The 27,162-nt window shown below is 36.7% G+C and overlaps 1 long non-coding RNA gene across 2 annotated transcripts in view; it reads left to right on the top strand.

Annotated features, from left to right (window-relative positions):
- Positions 1–27,162, top strand: part of LOC102081781 (uncharacterized) — a 76,415-nt gene that overhangs the window by 35,802 nt on the left and 13,451 nt on the right. For both annotated transcript variants that reach the window (XR_001224444.3, XR_003213620.1), the window contains one exon: positions 19,778–19,822. This is a non-coding gene — a long non-coding RNA (uncharacterized LOC102081781). The remainder of the gene's footprint in view (positions 1–19,777; positions 19,823–27,162) is intronic.

The following is a 27,162-nucleotide window of genomic DNA, read 5'->3' as shown; positions in this document are numbered from 1 at the left end:
AATAAAAAGATCGACCGAAGCTGATTTTATCCGTCCATAAAATACAAAGGAGTTCCGGTGATCTGCCACTGCGTTCATATTGTCCGTGCTCGAAATAAAAACGGCACTCAAGACATCTTTCATAATCAAAAATGGCTTCATAGTTACGAAAAAATCAAGGTCGTCACGTGAATATAATGTAACAATACCTTGAGGTATATTTCTCTTTGCAATGCACTAAAATTCCCATGTCAGTTTAGTGTACCGGCATACATTCACCCTGTAAACAACAAAAACAACAAGAACCAATTATCAAAAGGTCACAGCCTGATAAGCTTCCTGTGTGATGTGAAGGCAGACATTTGACATTTTGGGTTTGTTTTTCCTTCTCTCACTTTCTTACACACAGAAGGAAATTCAGTTAAATTCAGAAGCGCAGGAATTCACGATGAATCTGTTTTAAAAACATCGAGGCTACACACAAATATAAAACGGGGTTAAATGAAAGTTGCTTTAAATATTTAGATTTTGCAATGGATATTTTATTCAATTTCTTAGAATGTATAGCATTTATAGCTAGTAACTAGTCTTTCATCTTCATTTCATTTTAAACCTGACAAAAGCACTAAAAATAAGTGAAATTTGTCTTGCAGCATAAATACTTAGAAAAACTATCAATCTTTTGTACAATTTATCTCGATTAATTATGAAGTTCTGTGCAAAACACACAGACATGAATCCTTGCATTTTTTTCTGTAAGCATATTTTTGAGCTTTGAAAGACAAAATTCATGAAAGGAAAGAAATGGACAAGACTAAAGACAAAAGAGCTTTAGGTAAATTTCAGTTATTTAACATCCGAGTCATGCTTCTGCACATAATCAGAAAAATACAACAGGAAAATTCAAAACCAGATTTGAAGCAGCTTAAACAAGCACCCAACTGTGAAATCAACTTCAGAGTTTGAATTTCATTTTCTTTGAACTTTGAATATATAAAGTTTCAGATCTTTATTCTCGCGTGAGTGTGTTTGTGTGTTTCTGAGTCACCTGCGGTTGTGAGGAAGATAATATTCACCCCACTGATGTCTCTCACTTTAAGTCAGCGTAAAATGGATATTAGAAATGTTAAAGGTTGAATGGTAGCTCTGTGCAGGGCATACGTTTGAGGCGTTTCACGTGGGTGTAGGATTTGGACCGTGTTTACTTGTATTTCACGTTGTAGCTTTGCTTTTGCTTAGGAAACCGAGCTTTGAGCTGCTATAACTGTGAACCACACAAAATAAATGTATAAAGGGTGTACTGAAAAATAGAAAATAGTTGAACTACCCCAGCAAACAAACTGATAGTTTGGCATAATTTTAGGGGAACATTATTTTATGCCTTGCTCCTGCAAAAGATATTTCCATTTTTTTTTTTCCATTTACACTGCTTTAAAATGAGAACACTTACAGTTTAAAGACTAAAGTACAATTTAAATGGATAAAAACAACAGCAAAAAAACTTCAGAAATAATATATAACATGATTCTGGTAGTGACTGTGTGTAAAATGTATTTCTTTTTTGCCAGACTTGACCAGTGTGAATGAATTCTTCTGAGTAAGAGATGTATTTAAAGGGTCATGTGGTCTTTAAGGAAATGTATAAATTGCTATTGCTGTTATGTTGAAATTAGATTTTATTCAGACTTGGATGCGCTGAATTTTTGGTATAAACTGTGTATGATATTTTGCTCAGTGAAATTTGCTGTCACTGCTTTACTGCCCTTGCTAATTTTACTTTAAAATAAAATATTTCTTTTAACTTGTTTACATTGAATTTTCACCACTTTTTACCCAAACACTCGTCTGGTTTCTCAATGTGGATTTACGGTTTTCTGAGTATGGACAATTCTGCACCAGCAAGTGCAAGAACCAAGACTGTTAACGTTTAAGTCCAGATCTAGCAGTCTTGATCCTCATTTCACTTATCTCGTACTTAGACGCCGATTGTTGTGGATTTGTGGTTTCCAGTGTTTGTGTGTTAAAACAGGCCAGCATGGCTGAGACTGCTGAAGTGACTAGTGCGACTTTGTTATTCAAATGTTAATTAAAGCAGTGTTCCTGTTGCTGTGAGGATGCAATAACAAAAATGAGACGTATCACTTCACTTATTTCTTTATGTAAGATCTAAGAGCTATAATTTTCTGAGTTGGCTTATATGTATTTATTTTTTCATAGAATTATTCAAATTAAGTAAAATGTACTTGCTTTAGTACATTTAATTAAATTCATGTGACTTGTTTATGTTGTTTTAACATCGTGATTTAGGGAAAGCACACTGACAGTAAACTAGTTAATAGATGTTTCCTTCTTAGGTTTAATTTGGTTTTCGCAGAAACTATAATTGAGGCAATGTTGTTTTAAAGGTCTCAATTTTTGTAGTGGAAAAAAAGATGAACTAAAAGTTGCAGCTATAGATGTTTCTCCTCCTTCGTTATGCAGGACGTTCTCTGTGACTGTGATATTTGTAGTAACCACCTCACACTTGACTGAGCTGCGTTTTAGACCAAAGAATAGCTTTTTCGAGGTTGTGTGTGGCAAAAGCACTCTTGTGCAAACACATCTTAGCCTCACATTCAAGGTGATCACCGAAGTGCTTCCTCCTTCATCAGATGACTGTATCGACAGACTGCAGGCTTTTTATCTCTGCACAGTGAAGATTTTAAAAAAAAAATCTTTGACTCAGAGGACTTTTTATTTACAAAAGCACTCTGGGTGAACTAATTGCATGCTTTTTTTGTTTGGTTGTTTTTTTTGTTCTAGTTTTTCCACCCTCTCTCCCTGAACACAATTGTCTTGAGCGGATCCTTCCATAGATGAAAGGGGGAAAAGGACTCGAATTCCCACATGTATCAAATAAAACTGCACAATGCTTGCACAATGGTGCATTTTTTCAAATCGTATTCATCTGATCTGGGGCGATACCTTCTGCAGAATATGTGGGCATCAAAGCACCATGTGTTATACTCTTGTGGTTTCGAGCTGCTGTGCGTTAATGATAATACAACTGCCTGTTTTTGTCAAAGCGATTGTTGACTTTCAAGCATTTCGGATAATTTAATTGGCTTTTTAATTTTTAATGAACTAACTTCTCCTTTGAGAAGTTATTTCGTAATCCAGAGGCTTAATTAAATAATTTAAAGGAGGACTTCTAGCTTTGAGGTTATTTTGCTGTCCATTAGAGATTAAAAAGTGATAGTTTTGTAGGTTTTTTAAAAAAATTGTAATTTATTGGTTTTTCTTTCCCTGTTGTACCCCATTTAGTTATACATTGACTATCTATGCAGGGATAGAGGACTCAACTGTCTGCATCCCTGATTTTGCTTTGATAACTGTTTTCCTGTTGTTGAACAGAAACACATTGTCTGTAGTTTCATTAAAATTGTACTGATATGAAATTAAATGCACCACTTCACTCTGCAGCTGCTGACCCTCTGTCTGATTTATACTTAGCAAAAGTTTTAATTGCTGTTCCTATTTAGGAAGTGAAAGTCTTTAGGATCTATTTACTTTGATTGGAAAGATTTGCAGCAGTTTCTGTCACAGAAAATATGGGAAATTATTCCTTTTATTTGAAAGTTTACAATCAGAAAAGAAGAAAAAACAAAAAGTGAATTGTTTGAACTAAGGTTCTCTTAATTAGCTTTTCATTTAATACACATATATTTGATTTAATACAATAAAACAGCATGCATGCAGACCAAACAGATACAAACAAGCTATTAAGCGCCTGACTGTTTTACACTGCTGATGCAGCAAAGAAAAAGGCACAGAATTTATTTCCTCATGCGTTTGGTTGACTTGGATAAAGGCATGTTGCAAAGGCAAACATTGTTTCTCAGTCACAGAACTCTAAGCAAATCCTGTTTATTAATCTTTCCAGTGCTTGGAAACTTGAAATATGCCTCTGCTTGTAGTTTAGCATTTCAATATACAGCTTCAATTTATAAAAAAAAATATATTTGAGAGGACAATTTAAGGTAAAATCATGAATCAAAATTAAACTAAATGTTATTAGTTTGGCTATATTGAAGAGAAGATTGGAGCTGAAGTAATGTTTGTCTAGTGTGCATGCTCAGGTTATGTAAGGCCACCATGCAAGGTAATGTTGAATCAATAACAGCATTAAAAACACATCACCGATCCAGTATTTACCTCTGTCAGAGATGTCCTAAAATAACTGGATCACCTAGTGTTGTTGATTGCCAAAGGACAGTTTCAAGTAAAGGTCTTATTTAAACTCAGAGCCTATTGTAATAAAACTTTTAGCACAGTTTCTATTTTTATAGAAGGGCTCATTGTTTTTTTGTTTTTGTTTTTTTTAATGTGCAGCAGTCGGTGTGCACTAAAACCTAATGTTTGTGTCCAACTAAGCTTCATAAGGAAATCAGGCAGGGATCCTGCAGTGAGGCAAGGCAAGCTAGGGAAATGAGAGATCATTATCATTTAAGTCATCCTGTCCCTCATACACCTACACACCCAGAGCTGCTAACACCCTCGTACATCGCATGCAGGTAAACACAAAAACCTCACAAACCCACATTCTCACTTTGTCTCTTTCACATTCAGCACCGAATCCATCATCATTGCTTTCTACATTGACATTTTGTCATAATGTTTGCGAAGACTATAAAAGTCTTTGGCACAGTGAAAACCTCATGAGTCACCTTGATAGATTATAAACCTGCTGTGTGTGCATACGAGTTTTTCGTTTTTGGCACTTAAATAAAATGATAGTCTCTGGATCCACAGAGAGTCTCTCCAGTCTCTGTGGATCATATAATTCTTAACTCCAAATTAATTTCTGCAAAATGTCCGTCTTAAAGTCACTATTAAGTCCTTCAATTAATTTAAATGTTACAGATAGCACTGATTTTTGGGGGGACAGGGATTAGGGTGTTGATGACACATGGGTCTTTTTCGGGTAACCTCGGGTAACGCCCCTTCTGCTGGTTGCAGCCAGCAGTTGGGGGGGGGAAAATGACACCTTTTCGATATTTAGACAGCTAACAGTCAACTATTGTTTCAGAAAGGAAAGTGAAACTTTCCTTTTTGTGTTATGTCCCAACATGTTCCTTTCAAACCAGAAAGTATAATCTTAACTATCAGTGACTCTCTGATTTTGGGATCTTGGTGATAAAACTAGTTACCAAAGGCCACAGATTTCATGTCTAGTTGCTTTGACCAACCTGGTCAACCAAACTGAACCATCCACTGCTGGCTAAGGAAAACCGGCCGGATTGACCAGTTTGACTGTTATTCCCAAAACAGGTTTACTGAGTTTGGTGGTCTCTGCAGTGTGAGGACATGTAGATCATTCGTTATTGACTTTACCGTAGAACTAGCCTCCTTCTGTGCAGTAACATACAATAATCGTTGTAGTACACGCAATGTGTTTAAGTCTGACAGATTTTTGTCTCAAGAAATGTTAGATTTAATGAATAAATATGGGGTTCAGTTTCTCCCTGCCATAACTGTAAAGAGAAACCTTTGAAAGAGCATGCAGACTTTAACCTTGGGGCATAAAATTGTAATCCTTAATTTTATGGTCTTGTAAATTCTAATGTAAACCTGTAATTTGGCTCCAATTGCATAGAAAATGGAGATATATATAATAGATTAAGACTTTTATTGGTGATTTTCAGGGGAATTTCCCTTAAAAAGAGGCCTCATTTAAATAGAATAGAAAAAAAATATAGCTTACTTAAATTTGGGTTGACACCCACCAGAAATGAGCCAACAAGGCAACAACAACGATCCACTAATTGGCGAGGGTGGTTCTTCACAGAGTTTTCTTCAGTTGTAACCACATGCAGTAGTGGATGTTTTTCTTTTTTTTTGCCATTGTGCAGTATATTCAGTAAAAATTAACCACCTGGCTCAAAATGTCACTTTTCTCTCTGCAATTTGATGCATTTCCTGATGTTCCACGCATTGTTAGCATGGCATTTAGAGCAGATGAGCGTGACCTTTGAACGTTAACATTGAGAGAAAAACTAATTTGAATCTTGCACACAGCTGTAAATAGCAGGTACATCATCCTGTTACATATCTAAAAATATGCAGAATTCTGCAGGACTGTGTGTGACTTCACATTATATATTTATCATTGTGCACACAATGATGGAACAAATGATGAGAAATCTGTTTGTTGTCCCTGATGCACTCCAAGTGAATGAGCTAGATTATTTCTAACTTTTAATTTTATTATTTTGTTTCTTTGATTTGTTGAAATGTAAAAAACAAATAATCCAGTTGCATACCAGTTCTATATACTGGCTTGTCAATCTATTGGCTCAATATTTGGAACCAGAGCTGAAGCTTAGTTGTAGTAGTTTTGTTTAAAAACGCTTTTACAGTTAAGAAATGATTAAGGGTAATTGTGTAATGTTCTTTAAATTGATTAATTACAACTGGTATAAAAATCCACAGAAAAAGAGATGTGGGGAAAGATGAAAGAAACTGAAAAAAATAAGCCAGATGAAGTGTGGAGAGTTCAGGTGAGGGGAGTGCGTGGGCTTTATTTGGTGCCACAGATGGTACACACATATACAGAAAATGTTAAATGTCATCATGACATCTCCTTGAATAGTAAAGCCTTGTCTGAAACCCACAAACCTTTTCTCAGTTTTGTTTTTCAGAAGTTGTCAAAAAAAAAAAAAGCCTTGGTTCACCTTGACACTGACTAAAATGTTTTGCGCCAAGAATTGTTCACATTCCTGGAACACATGAAGAATCATCGCCACAACTCACCTATTTATTTATCAGAAACAGTCGGTTTACGATGGATTCCCCTTTCACAGGCCTGCTTGTTCCTGTCTACCAGTCACACTGCGCGGTGCAAGGAAATGATCTGCTAATTTGAGGTAGAGAGAGATCATGTGCCGAGCGATCACAGGCGACCTGCTTACTGTCTGCCCTTATCTGATCTGCCTCTCACTGATGTAAAGCCGTGTCATCATTAAAGCATAACTCTGCCTGAACTGGACTTTCCCAGTATTTTCAATCCTTTATCACATCTGACTACAACTGTTTCAGATGCAAGGAAACTGCATATTTCTTCTCTGGTGATGTGCTGACCTGGCTGGGTGTAGCTCTACAGCAAGGTGTCAAAAAAGCATCTAAGCATCTGTGTTTTAAGTATTTATGCAAGCTAAGAAATCTTTTTTCTTGTTCTTGTTTTCTGGAAGGGAATTTTTTTTAATGTATTGGAGGTTTTCGGAAAAATCTATTTCATAGTGTGCAAGTTGGCTGCTAGTGCAATGGAACTGTAGTACACAACTGGCAAATATTGACCATGGCATTAGTTCAAGCAGGCCACAAAGTAGAGTTCTCACGATTGGAGCTTACTTACATACAATTTCACAAAGTGTGTAAGTAAGCTGCAATCCCAGCAGATCTGCTGATCTGGCCCACATCATCTTAAGATTTGCCAATTGGTAACTGGGAGTGTGTAGCCAGTTGTCTAATCTCATATATAGTGTGCCATTTTAGCAGCCCACAGTTTCTGTGCTTGTGCAAGTCACTTTGCAACCCACCTCCACCCAAACTCCTTTTCTTTCTGTGTTTAATTTAATCAGCGTCATGTCTGTTGCCACCATTCTGAGCTGTGCTGAATCTAGTTGCTCTCCACCTCCAGCTTTCATGCATGCGTATGAAGGGGTGGGAAGGTAGAAAACAGCGCAGGTAGAAATAAGATATTTTCTTTTGGGTATAGAAATTTGGGTGTGTTAAGAAATGGTGATACCATGACATGAGAGTAAAAGCAACTTCAAACATGTATTAAAAAAGGTTCAAGTGGATGTTAAAATGTGATTGCATCACACTTGTAGCAAAAAGCATGTAAGAGAGACAGTGGCACGGATGATGCTGTTAGCAGTAGCACAGTACTTTCTTACTGCAGCTAAAAGGGACTGTTCTTCTGTCTTCTGTAAAGACAGACGAGGGTGTCATCGGAAAAAAATAATATATATACATATATACACACATATATATACACACACATATGTGTGTGTATATATATATATATATATATATATATATATACACACACACATATGTGTGTATGTATATATATATATATATATATATATATATATATATATATATAATCTTCGATTCATTAAAGATGCTGAGCAAACCGTGCGTAAGCAGCTTTAACAAACCCGCTTGCACCTGTGGCCTATAAATCACGGAAAAACTTGATGGTGGCCTATAGCCTCAGAGCAAAATAGAAAGGCAGTCTCTCAGAAGATTAAAGCCAGGCAGCAGGTATTACTTGGCTGACTCAATAGTGTGTTGGTGAATGAAGCCAAACGTGCAGCTCGGGAGTGTGTTGAAGCCGTGGTGAACAAGGTGGGGAAAAAAAGAAGAGACTATAAAATTCACCACAGGATCAAAACATAATTTAATGTTAATTGTACCCACCACTTACAATAGCAAAATACGGTACAGATCAAATCAACAAGTCTAGAAAGCTTTGACTGGATTATTTTTTAAATGATTTAACGTAATGTAAATTTCCTGTAAAGATTCTAATGGAGGGCTACAGTCTGGCCGAGAAGACACATACTATACAATAAATCACTCTTTTTCTTACTAAGTCAGCCAATTATTCATGTCTGAAAGTTACTACAAAGCCACCACTGTTTGCTTTTTAGGTTTGTTTTCAAGTAAGGCTAGAATGAGCAAACTCCCCTGCCTTTAAGGCTGAAGAAACTCTTTCGAAAGCCTACTGATTAAAGCCAGACCTGCCTAGCGCTCAGCAGTTTTCATCTGAATCAACGGGTTTGTTGGACAAGTGTCCAAAATATAGTAATTATACTGTCATTAGATAAATTGACATTCACTTAGTGATCTTGAAGCTTTAGTAAGAAACACTTTGCAAAGTTGGTTGTGTCACTTTTAAGCCTGGAAGAAGGTGAAAGATGGCCCATGCTCCTCACAAGGAGCTTTTGTCCAAGACAAAAATTCTCATCATTTTTTGATGCCATCCACATTCACTTTTGCATGTTTGCACAATGAAGCGTTATATTCACAAAATGCTTCAGGCTGGTTTGGCATCATTTCACAATCATTAGTTTATCTACATTTACTAGTCAGATAAGTTTTCCTCAAAAAAGGATGTTGTGAAACGATGACTCAACATGTCACGGCGAGGGTGGGTTTACTGCTGACAGGAAAACTACCTGTCTATTAATAAATGTCTCACAATGACTTGTCTTGTATATAACGTCTGAGTAGTCATGTCTGACTTTTCCTCCACATCTGAGTTAACTGCTCCTCATAGCGTTAAATGCATCATTGTATTTTAATGGTCAGATTAAAAGCTAGCAAAGTTTTTGATGTGACAGCTGACAGGCTGACCCGTGTGAAAAGTAGCTTGTTAGTATTTCCCAACTATTTTTTTAAGCTTTGAATTGCCAAATCACTGGGTCGCACCCTCACTACTCGAATGGGAAAAAACAGAGTATGTTTGATATAAAAGTGCAAAATCATGCAGTTGATTGTGACAATTTTGCTGGTACTCATTTTGCATGAGTACGAGAAACATTTGCATTTGTTTTTGTTGATTCATTTCTTGCTAATGTCTTATTGTAATTCCCTGGTGAGTAACTCCACTACTAAGATGCTGGCCGTTTTTGCTTTATGCACTTGCTCTTGAAACCATAATTGCAGGTGACATTTTTTGGCTCTGTTACAGTAACTGGTTTTCTATCTGCTTTACCTTAGATAATGTATCACCCAGAAGATAAGACAGGTGGAATTTAAGCTTGGATGCACAAAAAACCTGAGCTATCTATAAATGTTTGAGTCCAATTTTAGCCGTGCTATCTTACTCAAAGCTGATGTTGCTGTTACCCAACACCATGTTGACAAAAAAAGTTTTAAGACTTGCACTGAAAGGTTGAGAAGCTCTTCTGTAGGAATATCAAAACCTCTAAAGTGCACTGATGTGTCAGTATCGCTTTGAACTCATTCTCAGTTGTCAGATAAAATGCAGCAAATGTAAGATTGTTTTTTCAGTTCTGACAGCTCGACTACGTTTCTTGGACTGCCGCAGTTGTATTACAACCACAGTGAAGAAAACTGTCAATGGGCTATGTGATATTTGCAAATTGTAGGAAACCAGCACATCACATGAAATCTGACTAAATATGTATTAACACATAAACATACAACAAATATAAGCTTAACAAGGTGTTTTTTTTGTTTTGTTTGATTGTGTCCTTAAAATCTATTTGACAAAATCTTCATTGTAGTCAGATTTTATCCTCAAGCTTTTAGATGAACTTTAAATTATTCTCAGAACTCAACTTAAATGTTTGGCCTGTTAAATAATATTGCTATGGTGACAGAGTCTGTCACGTGTTTTACTGTATGGGCTTCATACTGAACAGAGACAGATAAGCAAAACATTTTTAAAAGACTAGTCACTGTCTTATCAACATTAGGTCCCAACCATTGTTTGTTTGTGTGTGACTCTGTGTGCGTGAGACCTTTCCCACTTGTGGTTGCCTTCTCTCCTAGACCGTAGGAGGCCTGCAGTCTTTCACATCAGGACAGCTAGACGTCTGCATGCCACCAACACACAGAGACACACTTGTGTACACACACACACACACACACACATTGTTCTGTGATGTACAGTCTGATAAACAGACAGGAGGAGAAAAAAAAGTGCTAAGGTGTAAGGGCACACTGTAAGTCAAATAGTCAGTTTACCTCCCACCTGCCCAGATAAAATCAGCTTGTTATTGTTAAAAGATGCAGCAACATGTTTAAAGTGTAAATACTGAAGGGATGTTTGAGGGGGGAAAAACCTGCTGTGCACAGATTTAATGTTTCTGCAGTAGCAGTTTTGTAGATGATGTAGCATTTTGCATTTTTATACAGAAATGTGCTTAAAGTCCTAATGTGGTGTACAGAGAGGCAGGTAGACTACCATAAAGGAGACACATGCAAGTTATATATGTTTAAAAAAACCCCACACACTCAAACAAAACAGCAATACATAAACCCACATAAAGTGTCACTGGTTTGATTCTTGCAAAGGCTTTAAACTACATTGCCTGGGCTCAGTACTAGCTTTGATCTAAACACTTTATTATTTATTATTATAATTATCAGGATGCTAGCTTGTTGTTTTTACTTGTTTTTGTTTTTTTAGTATGGTTCCATTTCTATCCCTGTGTGGAAGAGTAGTTAAATATGGAGCAAAGGTGGGAAAATTTATGGGTCTCAAAATTAATATAATTTATCTTGAAAATGGCATGGACAATGTACTGATCATAATTCTTGGCAAGCCATCAAACAGTTTGAGAGAAAATCTTGATCTTTTTACATTAACTGTAGATTGCTTCCACTTTCTGGCTTGTCAGATTTGTTGCTGACCATGTTTTGTAACTTCCATAATAGAAAACATCTGGTTGTTTGGTTTTTGTCCTTAAAAATACAAATGTAGACAGGGGGTTCTGGAGATGGGAGAGACCTGAGTGTAGTTAGTCAGTTCCTGATTGTTTGTGAGCGCTGAGTCAGAGAATTTCTTTAGATGAAATTCTGCACTTTGAGCCAAGAGTTCTTGGCAATGATGTTGTGGCAGATTTAATAGGGTTGGGTATATTAGGCTCTCGCACCTTATGAAATTTGTTATAACTCTATATAAACTAAGGAGAATTAAGCAGACCGGCCTCATTGTTTCAGAACATTTAAACTTTGCATTTAGGAAGAGAGTAGGAGTCAGTGGTGCACAAGACTTTAGGCTTCATTGCACTTGGAAACAGCAGGTAGTTTTGTTTTCTCTTGGATTTTTTTTATTCTTTGCATTTTAATGAAATACACAGTGAATTTTAGGTTTCACTATGGATTGTATCACTTGTCATATGTCAAAACTAAGTTTGTACTTGTAAGAAAGAACATAAAACACATTTTAAGCGTTTGTTTGATTGACCAACCATCCTAAACTGCTGATTAAGACAAAGCAAAGAAGCACATTTACACAACATCTAATGTTAGATTCTCAGATAATTCTTTTTTTTTCCTGTCACTGTCAAATGATTGATTAAATGTGACGGGAAGTTAGATTTCTCAAATTCTTGCCAGGATGGAGTATGCCTCAGCTGATAGTGGCAGACGTGACCTATGTTTGACGTCAGCCTTACATGCCAGTCAGACAGGTGGGTTTGGTTACTCCAGACGGCTACTGGTTTATCTACTCCGGCAGTCTGGAGACAGGCAGTTGTTGGTTTATCTACTCAAAGACCGAAGCTTAAAGTGCAGATTGTTCTGCATCACTAAAACTACCAGAAAGATGTTTAATTGCTCTACTGAAAGACACGAGACATTGTTTTGTTTCCTGCAATGGTCAGAGTTTATTACTGAACAATAATTTGTGAGTCTTTCTGATAGCATATGAGCCCTTACATGCTAACTAAACACTTAAGAGGTTAGACTGAGTTTAAACTGAGGTTAAACTGAGTTTTAATGCATGAACCTACACAAAGACGATTTAAAACCCATGAATAGATATTAAGTGTTAAAATCATCCAGTCTACTATGCATGTGAACCATTTAATGGACGTGTGTCTTTTACATAATTTCTCTAAATGTGTCCGTTTCAGCTTTCTCTCATGAACTGGCAATAGCATAGAACAAAACAGGATATTACTTCTTGTGCCGATCACATGGTCAGCAGACATTTGAATGGAGTTTTGCTATGCTTGTTATGTCCTATTGTTGCTTGTTGCTGGGGAGCATTTCCCAGTAGAATGACCAGTGACGTGTGAAGCTGCTTGTTCAGAGTACAGCAAGCAGGTGCTTAAACGTACAGGTTGTCAGGCATATCTTGTGTGGCCCGTTCAAAGGTTGCCGTAGCATACTGAAATTTCAGCATCCTTGAAAACCCCTAGTATGCTATGTAAAATTCTTTATTCATATTTGCACACATGATAGTGGTTTAATAAACTTGCATCGACTTCCCCTGATTCACTTCCCCTCAATGTGGGATGCTTAAGTGACCTTCCATAACTCAAACAGATATCTGTGTGAGTCATCAGCATGATAGTAAGAGACTGAATGTCAAGGGAGACGCAGTCCATTGTAATCGCTCATCATTTTCTCTGCACAGTCAAAATTAATAAAAAGAAATGAGAAGAACTTCAACTTCATGGTTTTGTTTCTTGTGAATTATTTTAAGTAGTCAATCATCATGCTCAGTGGAGCAGAGGACCTGAACACAGCATATGGGCTCTTAAAGTGCAAGGGAAGGGCGTTTAACTCTGAATCTTCTGCTGCCAGCAGACCACCTGGTTGCTAGTTACTCGATTATAGAGTGTAGTGGGGAATGATTAGTCAGCACAGCTGCAGCACAAAGCAAATAAATGCAATGTGTTTCCTTTGATTCGTACATTTATTCTTACATTATGCACTCACTATACTGTGTCTGAAATTAATCTGGCTTATTTTATAAATCCATTTAACTGCTTTATGTGGTGTTGTTCATGCTAGCTCTAGCGTGGCTCATGGGAACCCTTCAAAAGAACAGAGACATTATTAATGTTATTAACAACTGTGCTAAAGTAAAACATGAATAATTATCTAAATATGTCCAGCTGATGCTATGTTTTTCCCCACAGGAGAGGTTACAGATGTTGGCAAATGCTTTAATATAAAATATGCAATTGTGCCTGCAATTATATTATTGTTTTACAAACCATTTTACACTTGCATACTATTAGAGAATGCTAATGGAGACTTACAGGAGGCCTGAGGTGTTGCTAAAATCTTATATCAACAAGTCTGATCCACTCATTCATAAATTCCTGTATATCTCTTCATACTCTACTCCATAGTGAACAATAAATGACACTTTGGACCCTTTTTTTTTAACCAAATATAATCTGCACGTCGGGGGGTTCATGAGTTATGTTGTGACGTCTGTGTGGAACGGTTTAGCGAATAATTTTAGGTACGTCACATTTTGACAGTCATTCATACATTTATTCAGTCATTGGTAGTTGCCCGGGTCAACCTCAGACCATCTGTGTTTAAACATACAGAGCACACACGTTTGCTCATAGTGGTAGTTTTTGAGCCGGGGGAGAGTTTTACTCATTCACTTTCTCCACGTAGTTTTTCCGAGCTTGACTTTCTCTACGTCGTATTTTACGCCAGCTGCAGGCAGGCAGGTTGTGTTATTAGTCACAGTGAGTAAAATTCAAACCGCTTGATTTAATCCTTTAATACCAGGCTTCACTGCGAGCGAATTTAAAGAATGAATTGGTATCGTTCAAAACTAACAGGGTAACAAACGCAGTTTATTAATATAGAAATAATGTAGCCTATATGTTCATGCAGCAGGATGTTTGTTCTTGAAACAGTTAGTGTGGAGGTGTGAGGCCTAGTCATAGGGTTTTTCTCCTCACCACTTCACAGTACTTTCAGCAGATGGCGGTGTGTCGTTTTGACATCTCATTTCAAAATGGAGATGGCTGTTTTGAGGCCATAGCTCTCCCAGGCTCTGTTCTGTGTGCAACCTCCCACATCCCTGCTCTGTCAACTGAGAGATAGGTATACACGCACCACAATGTAACCCACGTGTCTTTCTGTGTTACTTTTTTCTCATTTTTTTTCCCTCTTTCATACCGTTTTATTTTCTTTCACTTTTCTCATGTTTCTGGTTTAAAGAAACATGATGTGTGCAAACACTCTTTGCACACCAAAGGGTGAAAAGTAGATTTTTCTCTTTTCCTCCGCCTGCAGTGAAACTGAATCAAAAAGAGAACTACTTTGATCGGTGAGGCATTAAAGGTGACATGATTCAGACTGAACCCACGTTTTAGAAACTAATGCTTCATAGTGAAATGTAAAGTATGACTGGTAAATGTGTTGCAGAATTTATGACAACCCTTTTTTTTTTCTTTAATAGATAGATCAAAAGCTTCCCACATTTCTTTTGAATATAGTTTTACCTGTTTCAAATTGTTAAGTCACCAGTCTTTTTTACTTTCGTTTTTGTTTCTCATTTTTTTCTGTGTATCGTGGCAGGCTAAAATATCAGTGACACTCGAATGTAGGGAAGTAAAGTTCCTAGAGTCAAAAATGCATTTTTGCTAAATTTAATTTGTTTATTTACAGGCAGAAATTATTAGATTGCTCTTATTTATGGAAGCTCTTTATTTCGGTCACAACTCCTTTTGTCTTCCCTTTCTGCTTCTTTTTTGTATTTTTTTTCTCGTATACTTTTCCCCTCTTTCAAAACATCAGCGACAGAGAGAGAGAGGAAAAGCAGATTTCAGCGACTGTTGTCTCATCCTCGCAGCTTCCTTTTGAGTTTTTGAAACACACACCGCGCCTGATCGCTTCAAAGCTTAGCCTCAACGTCTTCTCTTTTGCTCTCTGACTAATTTTGATAGTAAATGATGCAGCGTAAAGCTGGTCTGTCTCTCCTTTATATTTTTAGGCGACGTAGTCATGCTGGATTATGTCATGTTTATCAGGTGTCTTTTGTGAAATAGGTCGGGGGGATGATCGTCTCCAGCAATAGCTATTTACATCGCACGAAGGCAAACTTGGTCTCTGCTGTCTGGGGAAAAATTGTCCACCTCAAATCTGATTTGACTGTGTGTTCACGGTTTTAGTCTGACGCTAGAAAATTGTAGTCGAAGGCTGGCTGCTCTTTTTGTCATAGGCCCCTGAATGCTACTCTGTGTTCCTGAGTGTGAAAGGCAAGTTAAATTGTCAATGTTGTTGTACAAGAGTATGCTAAGTAATTATATAAATCTGGACGTGAGCACAGCGTGTGGTTTATTTGCTTCATGTTTGTGTTTTTTAATAAATAAAACGACCAGTAATAGTGAAACTCTGAATCAGAATGAGATTACTTTGATCGATGATTCTTTAAAGGTGACATATAAACTCTTGAACTGTGGGTGGAGTGGTGTTAAATGTTGGCAAACGGTTCTTTTTTTTTGTTAGGTCCAAACTACATTTATGAAAGTGTGTCTCCACTGAGGGATGTTTCATCTGTCACTAGCAAACAAAGGGTTCATGTGCTGAAACAGTCAGTATTTTATCGAGTGTTTATGTAACTATTAAATTCCAGTTTTGACATTTAAATTATTGGTTATGAACAAATTGAACTATATAAATTATACAATATGAGCACTGTCACACTCTTATCGCTAAAATGATAGGTCATATTGAAAGTGAAGCAGATATTGAGACACTAACGTGACCTTTTATTTATGTCGAATATGTTTTTCGAGTATATCTATGTCAGTTTCAAAATGGTCAAAACTAACATGTGAGCCCTAACCTGTGACTGATTGTGAGTTAATTGGTGTCACACTTGTTTTCTTCTTATAAATAAATCCATAAGTCATTCTGAAACTATGATGCTTTGGAGTGATAATATTACCAGAGCATCAGGGGAAATTTGCCTTGTGAATGTTCGGTTCGCTGCCTGCCCACTCAGTTTCGACTGGAAACAAAAAAAAATCTTTTAACCTTTTCAGCAACAACAAATGCATGCTTAAAAAAAGAAGAGAAAAAGAAAAAAAGATTGAAAATGAGGGAGGCTGAATATTGTCAGTTGTGTTTAGCTTCTTTTTTTTTTTTTTTTGGACTGTTGACAATCAGATCAGTAAAAATCCCGCCGGTGATGATCCAGCAGAATTACGACTCGTGCCAGAGTCACTTTGACTCACTATTTTTCACCTTTGTCTGTGTGTTTTTTCCCCATTTTTAAATATATTTTTTATTACACGTCTCATGTCACCCATGTCTGATTATTTCTTTCTGGTTTATGACTGAGACAAGTAGTTTCAAAATGAGACCGTTTTATGTCACGTTCTGCACATACAATTTTGATCATATTTAATTTTACTGGCGACCCAGTTGTTAACTGCAGGTTCACTGGAACAACAATTCAGAATTTTTTTGTCCCTCTAGAGTAGTTTAAGTTTGAGTTGACTGTTCGTGTTGGTTATATTTGCCTGTGCTGATTACTCAAATGCAGAAAAAACAATTTGATCGTTTTATGAAAATTTGTTTTATATTTATCATAAATATCCACCTTTTCCTTATAACCCTTTTGTGCTTAAATTGTATCCTTCAGTATTGTGATGTAGTTTTTAAGATGAAAATTTTTTTTTTGACAGTTTAACTGTCAGGTTGTTGATTACTTCTGACAGCTGGTGAGTTAGTTGTTCCTTTTGCTGACTTTAATCTCTTATCTTAATTATAACCTTAATCATTTGCTGCAGAGTTTGCTGCAGGGAGTTTTCTTATAGTGCTCCCACACAGTGGTTAGTTTAAGATATTAAATGTCAGAGTCTGTATGAAAAGTCTCTCTGGTCTAAAATGAGACAATAAGTAAATATAAACATGTTTATGGTTTCAGACAAGCAGTGTTGCATGCTCAGTGTCCGTGGGTGGCATCACTTTGTTGCCATCAGTAACTGTTTGACTAATCAGTCGCTAATTTGTTCCGTGTATGTGTCGTGTGTGTGAGTGTATGTGTCTGTTTGCACAGCTACCATATGTATTGATCTCTGTGCACACATGATCAGTAGACATTAGTGCATATCCGAGGTCGTATACTTTAGCAGTGAATATTTATATGTACGTGTATGTGCACAGTACACTCCTCCTTTGTCAATATATCTGCAGATCTGTGTTTATACTGTTTGTTTGTGTGTTTGTGGCTGCTTTTCTTTTTTGTTTTTTTTTTGTTTTTTTTGTGGAGGGTGGGGGATGGGACTGGGGTCTCTGAATTAGTGTACACCAGGTCTCTGGTATTTATTCTGACTTTTTTAATACAGTGTGTGTGTTTTGTTTTGCATACACAGTAATTTCTCTAATTCTTTTGTCTTTTTATGTCTCTTAGTATCTGTCCTTGCCAAGATTAATATAAATTTCCATCTGTGTGTGAAGTAATTGTGTGTAATTGAATGCATTCAAAATCTGTACTAATTATTTATAACTACATATTGTATGAAACTACATATTTGCACCGTTTTATTTCTTACAGTATGTGTAGTTGTTTTTGTGTATGTCAACATAGTGTATGCATAGCTCTGTGTATTTTTTTTTTCTATTTTCTGCATGTTTCTCTGTTTTCATTGCTCAGTGCACATATAATACTGAAGGGTGTGAGTTCATCCACACTTTTTTGTTTTGTGCAGTTACAAAGCTACATGCAGTATTTGTGCATATTTGTTGTACAACATACTTAGAAGCACATACATCTGTATGTGTTTCTAAGTATGCATGTGCTTGGCTTCATATAAAGGCAGTTATCTATGTTACTATGCCACTGTGTGTTGCTCTAAGCATGTGCTTCAGATTTTTTGAGTGTTTATATTTTTAGACTGCACATATGGTGTGTGCATATTATCATGTCTGTCTATATGTGTACTACATGTGTGTACATTACAACTTGTAATGTAAAATTAGTACTCCTGTGTGCTGTTATGTTGTACACTGTCAACATAAAATGAAAATTATAACAGCAACAACAGCAGACAATAGTATGCTTCCTGTGTATATGCATTTGTGACTGTGTATGTTGGCTGATAGTAGAGCAGCCGTGTTTGTGTCAGTTTAACAGGTTTTGTAGCTTTCTCAATATGTTTGCATGTACAGTATAGTAAGTAAGTATACTAATAATAATTATACTGTTGTCTATGTGGACATACGACTGTTTTTTTTTTTTGTTATCTTAAATGAATTTCTGCCTTAGTTGTAAATACAAAATAATTTGCACAGCTGTATGTGTGCCCAGTTTTTGTCCGTATGTGTTTATATGTGGCACTTGCTATCATCCATAAGTTTCTAGAGTACATGGTTTTAGGAAAATATAATGATAACATGTGTTAATTCTGGCTTTTTGCAGATAAGGATTAATAATATTTTAATAGAAAAGCCTGCAGAAAGTAATGGATACAACAAACACACTAAAATCAGTGGATTTGAACACAGTTCTGAACATTACAAACTGTTAATGTTCATATCACTACACGTGGCAGCAAAATAATATTTTTATTAGACTTTCAATGCTGTTAAAGGATTATCAGTCTGTAACACATGTCAAATGAAGATTCTTATATATATATGTATATATAGTGTGAAAATGCTGTGAACCACATTATTCCCTCTACAGTTAGATTTAAAGCTGTTGTATTGGACAGCCCTATCAACTGAAATTATCAAAGCCCCCATAATGTTTAAAATGATAGCTTCTAGTCCTGAAGAAAACATTCCTAGACTTGAGGATTTGTAAACTTGAACTCTTGACCCTTACAGTGACAGGATCTGATGGCTTGTTTACACTGTAGGGGGCAGTTTGCTTGCATGTTTTAGATCCACTTGTCCACTCTGGGCAGGGTTTCTGCACATCAATACAGTTTATTTTATTTTATATTTTTATCCCATGACGAAGCATTTTTATTCTGATGGGCGTGATCTTTCCCATTATACTCCAACTCATAGGCCTCTAGGGGGTCACTGAATCATTTCAGTAATAGATTTGAATCATATGGTTTGGCCTTTATTTGAACAACTGTGTAAGATTTTCGGACTGAACGCCATCATAAAAACATCAAATGAGGCAATAGGTTGGAAAAATGATGTTCATCCCTCCAGTAGAGTTCCAAATACTTGGTAAATCCATGCCAAGGTCCACTGAAGTTCTTGTAGCAGGATCTGGTGGTTCAACAGTACTTCCTGACTAATTTTAATCTGTCTCTTTGTCATGCAGGACTGTCCATGAGGTCTGGGGTCAGCATACTTACACACCTTTTAGGTCAGTTGATCCTTTACTCTGAGTATTAATGCATGTGTGAGTATTAGCAGTTTCAATGTGTACAGTGGCCTGCGTGTGTGGGCTGCAGAGTGCATGTATATATTTGCATGCACATGGACGTGTGAAAGGGTTTGTTCCCTCTTCTCGCTGCTCATCATTTGGCCCAGCTGACATTTAAACATTCAAATCAGAGACTGTTTATCGTTGTTTGAGGGCCATGAGAAGATTTCATGTTTTGTTTTAGATAATCGCTAGAGTCGCTTTATGTAAAGACTCGGTCTCTTACTGTAAGATCTACTTAAGAGATGCTGACGTCAAAGAAAGGCTTCACATCTGCCAGAAGTCAACTTTTCAGGAACTAAGAGAGGCTTGTTTTTAGCTTCACCACCATGTTGTTCAGTTTTTTGTTTGTTTTTTTTTACTATCAAACTCATGTTTTTTATAGGTCTTTAAAGTTACTTCATGTTGTGTATGTGTGGTTTTTATTATTATTTTTATTTTTATTTTTTTTTGTTCTATTTGGGTCCTGCAGAGGCAAGGTCCTCTTAACTGCACATGCAAGACTATCTTGCAAATACCTTTGAATTAGAAACATGTTTCAGATTTCTGCCTTTACTTTTCATATACATTTTGTTGCAAGAGGAGGGATTTGATGAGGCTGACAAGGAGGAAATTGTATCTGTGTCACCAAAACACAAGACTTACACAATATTTTGAAAATGGCATTTTCAACACTTTTTTGATATTGTATTTCCTATAATATGCAATGATGCTGGCTGTCAGCATTTTATATAAAGACCTTGTTAGAGCTGCGTTATTTAGATGCTCTTTGTGAGGGTTTTGAAAGTTTTGTGTGTGATAAAATAAAGATTTTTATTTTTATATCAACGTTTTATGACCAAAATATGCCGCATATCGCTGAGTCTTAAGGCATCAACACTTCACATCCTGAGGTAAACACTATGACAAAGGCCTGTGTTGATATATTAAACAATGATATCTATTCAGCTATTGCCAATTTCAGCTGGCTGAAATTTACTTTACCAGTTATTATGAATAAGTTAAATGTTCTTTTACTTTGATGAAGTAGTGTGTGCAACTACACCACTGCCACTTGTTTTTAAAAAATGAATATATGAAGAATATAAAAAATTCACATACGATATTGTCTGTTTCCAAGCCCTTATTGTGTAATCTGTATAGGTGTGTGTTTGGGCAACTTCAGCCTCTTGAAACTGAAATTCAAATGACACTCTCAGATATTTATCTTTTCATGTCTGGATTTCACCTCCTGTTCACGATATAACAAACATCTACATGACACTCTTGCAGTTTCAAGTTATTGGTGGTATACTTCAGGCTGGCTGTACTGATACTGATTATAGCAGCATGATCTAGTTTTGTTTGTCAGAGTACCATAGTACCATTTTCACTACGGCTGTGTTTACATTGGGTTCATTCGGTTGTAGCACTATGATATCTGTATCATTTGAATAGTGGGTGTCAACGTTTTTTAGTATTTCAAAGCCCTTACACCGTCCTAACTGATGCACGGCACCTGTATGACCCACTTGTCTATAAGTGCAGACTATTAAACCTAAAAGAAATCTTGGGACCCAGCAATGATGTATAGGAACTGCAGAGTTTGGTTTTTTTAATCAAATTGCATCCTATTTAGCTATTTTTAGGAGTTTTAACTATTCTCTAGAGCGTGCAACCATGTTCCCTTTTTAAAAAAAAAAAATAATGCTTTTACAGTTAACACTATAAATGTAGGAACAATTAGCTGTACCTTCATTCTGGTAAAGTAAATAGCTGTCATAGTAAAAACAATACTTATTTCACTTCTATTTTCCTTAACCTCCTAAGACCCGAACTCTTCCATGGCATGCATTTTTCATTTCTCTTTGATATTTGGGCATATTGGGACCAGATGAATGTAAAAACAAAGAATTACCAGATCCACATATGAAGTTATTTGTTTAAAATTTTGATAGAACAGTTCCGGTAAAATTTCCTCGTAAGTGGATATCAGGCCCTTGTAGAGCAAAATTTAGTACTTTGGTCTAGACAACCCAAAATGTGATGTCCACATATGTGGACGCCAGGTCCTAGGAGGTTAAATAAGTGTTTTATGTGTGTATCACTAACAGCTAAATGCAAACCACCAGTAACTACCTCAGTATTCATAACCCATCACCATAGTATCATTTTCATTAAGGCATTCATTATATTAGTTACTAGCTGACGTACTGATCATTTCTCTACAGTGAGTCAAAGACCATTTGCTGACGTACCATAATTGAGCTATAAAAGTAGATCAGCATTCACTATCACTTCTACTCTCGGCTTCAGTCCTCTGTAACTCTAAACCAGCTCTCTGAGTCCACAGTTCCGTGAAGATAATGTTGGCAGCAAATCTGCAGGTAGCGAGCTAAGGTGCAAACAAAAACATTAGCAGGAGAAAGTTTGGAACCACTGCGCACTTTGAAGTTTTGTTGTGGAAAGTTAAAGATTCCCTTGAATATTAGTCCCAACTTTGGCTTACTCTCAGTGGCTCATCATTGCGTGCTGTTATCTCCATGAAAGGCTTTTGTTCTAGGAACCACTTTGCTATTGTCAACATAGTCGGTGACCTGCATAGGAACCTCAGATAAATGTAAATATGCCACAGTACAGCATATACTGAGAACTGAAACATATTGATTCTGGATTTTCCCTGTGCTCCGCTGCCTTAGTCACTCACTGATATTAAACCTCTCACTTCCTTTTTGAAGCCGCTTTGTTTACCAGCCAACATGCTATTTTTACAGGAGGGCTCTGTTTGCTCACAGAATCAGTTTACTATTGAAAACAATGTGTTCTCTTAAGTGCGTATTTTGTTTAGAACAGCACAAATATCATTGTAACCTCTCATCTTATACTAGAAGTGCATCCGCGGAAAGACGTACTTGAAGCAGTAATTCAGGCTGGAAACTACTTCATCCCAGGCCACTCTGTTCGCACAAAAACAACCAAACAACCGAAATTCAGCCAGGTAATGCTCACAAAAATATTCAGTTTGAATATATTGCTCAGAATCTATAGAAAATGAGAAAAACAAAACAATAATAATCAGTCAGTAATTAATTAACCTTTAACTTTAAATCACTTACATTCAAAATGCCATAACTACTTAAAAGTAGGTCAATAGAAGCATTACCGAAGTAATTATGAATTTATGTGTGTTTATAAATTTATCAGTAACTCATTTTCAGTTAAAATGATTATCCACAATACATTCATTTGTTAGCAACACCCTTAGTAGTGATGTATAATTTATTTGTCCACTATGTACATATGCAAGGAATGTTATTCCAATTAGAAAATAGAAAATATATGGGACTTCCTGAAAGGTATTTATGGGTGTATTTGTGCTGTGGATACTGTGGCAAGAGCACAGAGTTTATCTCGGTGTATTCTGAGAGTTCCTTGACTCATTCCTGCTTGTTTTATTACCGCTGTCAAGTTGACTGTTCACAGCGGGACAAAATGACCCTCGAGCTACGGGGAAATGTCCCAGTAGGCAGTCAGCCGCTGCTTGTTACTGTCCACAACTAACAGCTTTCCGAGTAAATAGTTCTAAATGCAAGTGAAACCAGACATTACATATTTTTTCAGATGTTGATGGCTGTACCCAAGTACCATCATGCACTGTGTGTCATTTTAAAAGTTAAACTTCCAGAAAAAAAGGATGTGTTGCATTTTTGGTCAAGACAGAGGTCACTGGTAACATGAATCATTCTGCAGTTCTCTCTTCATGGAAAGGAAGCATTAGTATTAGATGCACTTTAAAAACACAGTCTTAAAAATATTTTTTAATAATTAGATTTTCACTTCAGTTAGATTTATTTAGTGCGAAATCCACAACTATAGTCACCTCTAGGCTAAAGACTCTACAACATTAAGGAGAATCCCCTGGAATCAGGTGATTCCCCTATGCTCAAGCACTTACACACAATGGGAAAAAAGAGCTCTCCTTTAACGGGAAGAGGCCTCTTGCAGAACCAGGCTCAGGGAGGGGCGGCCATCTGCTGTAACTTGTTGGGAGGTAAAGAGGAAAGAAGAGAGAAAAAGGAGGGCATAGAGAGATCACAAAAACCACTCTGGGGGAAAACACAAACAAGGATCAACAAACGGTGTGATTAATGTTAAATGATAGAGTCGATAAATGTTAGTGCTACCTTGACAAACTAAAAAAGGAATGATGAGATAATGCTAACTACTGCACTTTTGAACATTTTGATGATGTTAATTAAATTTAAGGAGAAACTCTGAGCCCCTTTTTTTCACATTTATTCATTTTGCCTACATATTTATTTCACCACAGATTCAACTATGGACCAAGAAATTATTACAAACCACTGGTAGCTTTCTGTAGTGAAATATTAGAAGAGCCTTCTGCATTTGCTCAGATATTTTCACAGTATTCGACCTGCACCAGTTCAAAAATGAGCTCTCATATTCTTCTTTCGGCTACTCTTTTTAGGGGTCTTTGATTTGGCAAAGATTTGATCCTGGATGCCTTTCCTGACAAAACCCTCCCATTTATCCAAGCTTGCAATCGATACTGGGAGTACACTGACTTGAGGTCCCCCTGCGGCTGGCTTATTTTAACAGCAAAAATATTATATTTAAATTGGGCCTGGCAGCTAAAAGTGAAATATTGTTGATACGTTTGCTGTAAGTCTTGTGATTACAAAGCAAAGCAATGAAAATGATCATGTCCGATGCCTCTCACTCACCTCTGTCAGGAGGAATCAGGATGAATTCCCACCTTTCTGATTTTTGGCTTAAAATAGCTGTTATTATGTACATTAGATTTGCTCAGCATTTCACTGATATCTGCTTTGGATCCAGCATTCTACACTTTAGTGGAAGGTGTGTGCGCCGTTGATAAAAAAAAAACACCTCCAGCCAACTCTGATCGAGTTCAAATTTCTTGGAGACTGAGTTAGATCAACTTGATGGTATTATCAACCAAAACAGGTTTTACAAGATGAGTGTTACTGTGATGCTTGCAAAAATTTGTTTGTGAAAGGTCAGTGGAAGACTTTGATCGTACAGATCTGCAGATTGTGCTCAGTGACTCATTTAGCTGCATAGTGAATGCCACCAATTATGGTTCATTATCTTGTATAACATTTTTACTGATGGTTGACTAAGTGTCTTTTTGATGTGGAGGAGTTAAAACTTAAAATTCAGAAGTTTATTATCAGCTAATGTGTTGAATATTTATCCTATCCTTTATTTTTCATTCTATAAAGCATCAGATAATATTTGGAAAGACTTTCACGAGCTGATATCTTGTAGTTATACCTATTTTCACCTCTGTTTATAATTGTAATTGCAGCTTCAGATCAATGGGGGTTGCTTTATTGTTTTAAAGAGATACTGGTGGAGGTATAGCATACAAATGTGGAGCAGCTGAAGCTCAGAGCCTTTTGGAAATTTGAAGTTTTTATATTTGTTGAGTGTTCCAATCTGGTGTGCTAACTTTAGCTACTGCTTTGCCTGCATATAAAAATGATCTCCTCATGTTAGAGTAGGAGGGCATGAGAACTCATCACATTTGGTGTGAGGGCTGGACAGGAGTGCTCTTGGGTGCAGCTGATATCGTTAAACCACAGTGTGTTGTTTTTCTGTTACTTTCAGTGTTAAATGTGGACTACTTAAGCTGTGGGTGTGGATGATTTGAAGGGCTGAAAGGGGTCTCAGTATGTAAGCTAATAAGTAATGGAATATTTTTTCTGCATCATGAGTTACATTTTTTACAATGTGTGCTGGTGATGAGTAAAGCATTACATTTCTCAGTAAAAAGTTTATTCTTCTATTGACTTCAATTTTTTTTTATTCAGCGCCAAATCACAACAACAGTCACCTCAAGGCACTTTATATTGTAAGTTAGACCCTACAATAATACATACAGAGAAAAACCCAATAATCATATGAGCCCTTATGAGCAAGCACTTTGGCAACTGTGGGAAGGAAAAACTCCTTTTTAACAGGAAGAAACCTCCATTATAATAATCACTATTAGCAACAATTCATCTGATGATCATGAAGGGAAAACTAATAATGCAGATTAGATATTTAAAGCTTTATTTTGGGGCATTTAGCCTTTATTTTAGACAGGGCAGACAGGAAAAAGTGGGAGAACGAGATCAGGGGAATGTAGCGCAAGAAATAGCCCAAGGCAGAATTGAATCCAGGCCCCTGCATTAGCCACTAGCATATGGGTTGCCTGCTCAACCGTCTCTGCTATCCCAGCACCCCATAGATTACATTTTATTCATTTAGGTTTTGTCAATTGTCATCTGTAAATAGACAGCTTAGCTTTGTAAACAATAGCATGCTTGTTTCTACAGTCATTTCAGTGCTGGAAGGCCCAGCACTGAAAACACAGATGATTCATGCCTGTAAATATGATTTAGTCCAACTTTTTTGGGTCAAATTTTCTGCAAAAGCAACAAATAAAAATCTCGGTGGTCCTGTGAATTCAGAATAAGGAGTCAGGTTTGCTGGGGTTTTACTGCTGCAGTGTAGTTAGACGAGCTCTGGTGTGTGTGAGTGTGTATGTGTGTGTGCATGTATCTAAAAAATCAAATTAAAAAAATCCTAACAACAACTCATCATCTAGTGTTCTGCATGTTCTCAAACTGGTCATTTTAAATCTCTAAGTACAAAAAGAATTCATCAGTGATTCAGTGCAATATTTCTGCTATGAATTCTCGAGGGAAAACTGTGTCCTACTGTTGAAAATTTCAACACGTAAGGCCAAAACAAAGGAGGAACAGGATACAAAAGGATATAAATAGCGCTCCAAAGGTTTTAAATAATTCCTTTATAAATGAAAGATAGGAAGATGTGAATATTAAAAGTTGACCGCCCACATCTGAGCTTCTTTCACCTTCTCTTTGTCTCTCACACATAAGCAGGCTTCATGTTTAGTTAAAACACACCCACACAAAAGGGCTTTTTGCATCTGTCTGCTGTGTGTGGGATGACTTTTCAGACATGGTCTCATGTGTCAAACAATGCACTGACATGTGAATGGTGAGAAACTAAGTCAGAAGAGTTTTGGCACAAAATGTTAAACCCGGGTTCCTATCACTTTCTGTCTGACCCATGTAGGAAGGTTAAGTGGTTAGAGATTGTTGTTTTAAATGAAAAAAAAACAACCTTTGTGTGATTTGGTGTGCGAGTTACTGGAACATCTCTAAAACCTGTGTACTATTTTCAGAGAAAGTCAGGTAGTCAGATCCAAGTGTATGTGGTTTTCCAGAAGTTATTTTTTATAG

Source organism: Oreochromis niloticus, linkage group LG13 (assembly GCF_001858045.2).
Source record: "Oreochromis niloticus isolate F11D_XX linkage group LG13, O_niloticus_UMD_NMBU, whole genome shotgun sequence".
Classification (NCBI taxonomy): domain Eukaryota; kingdom Metazoa; phylum Chordata; class Actinopteri; order Cichliformes; family Cichlidae; genus Oreochromis; species Oreochromis niloticus.
This window is presented reverse-complemented; position numbering and strand designations above follow the sequence as displayed.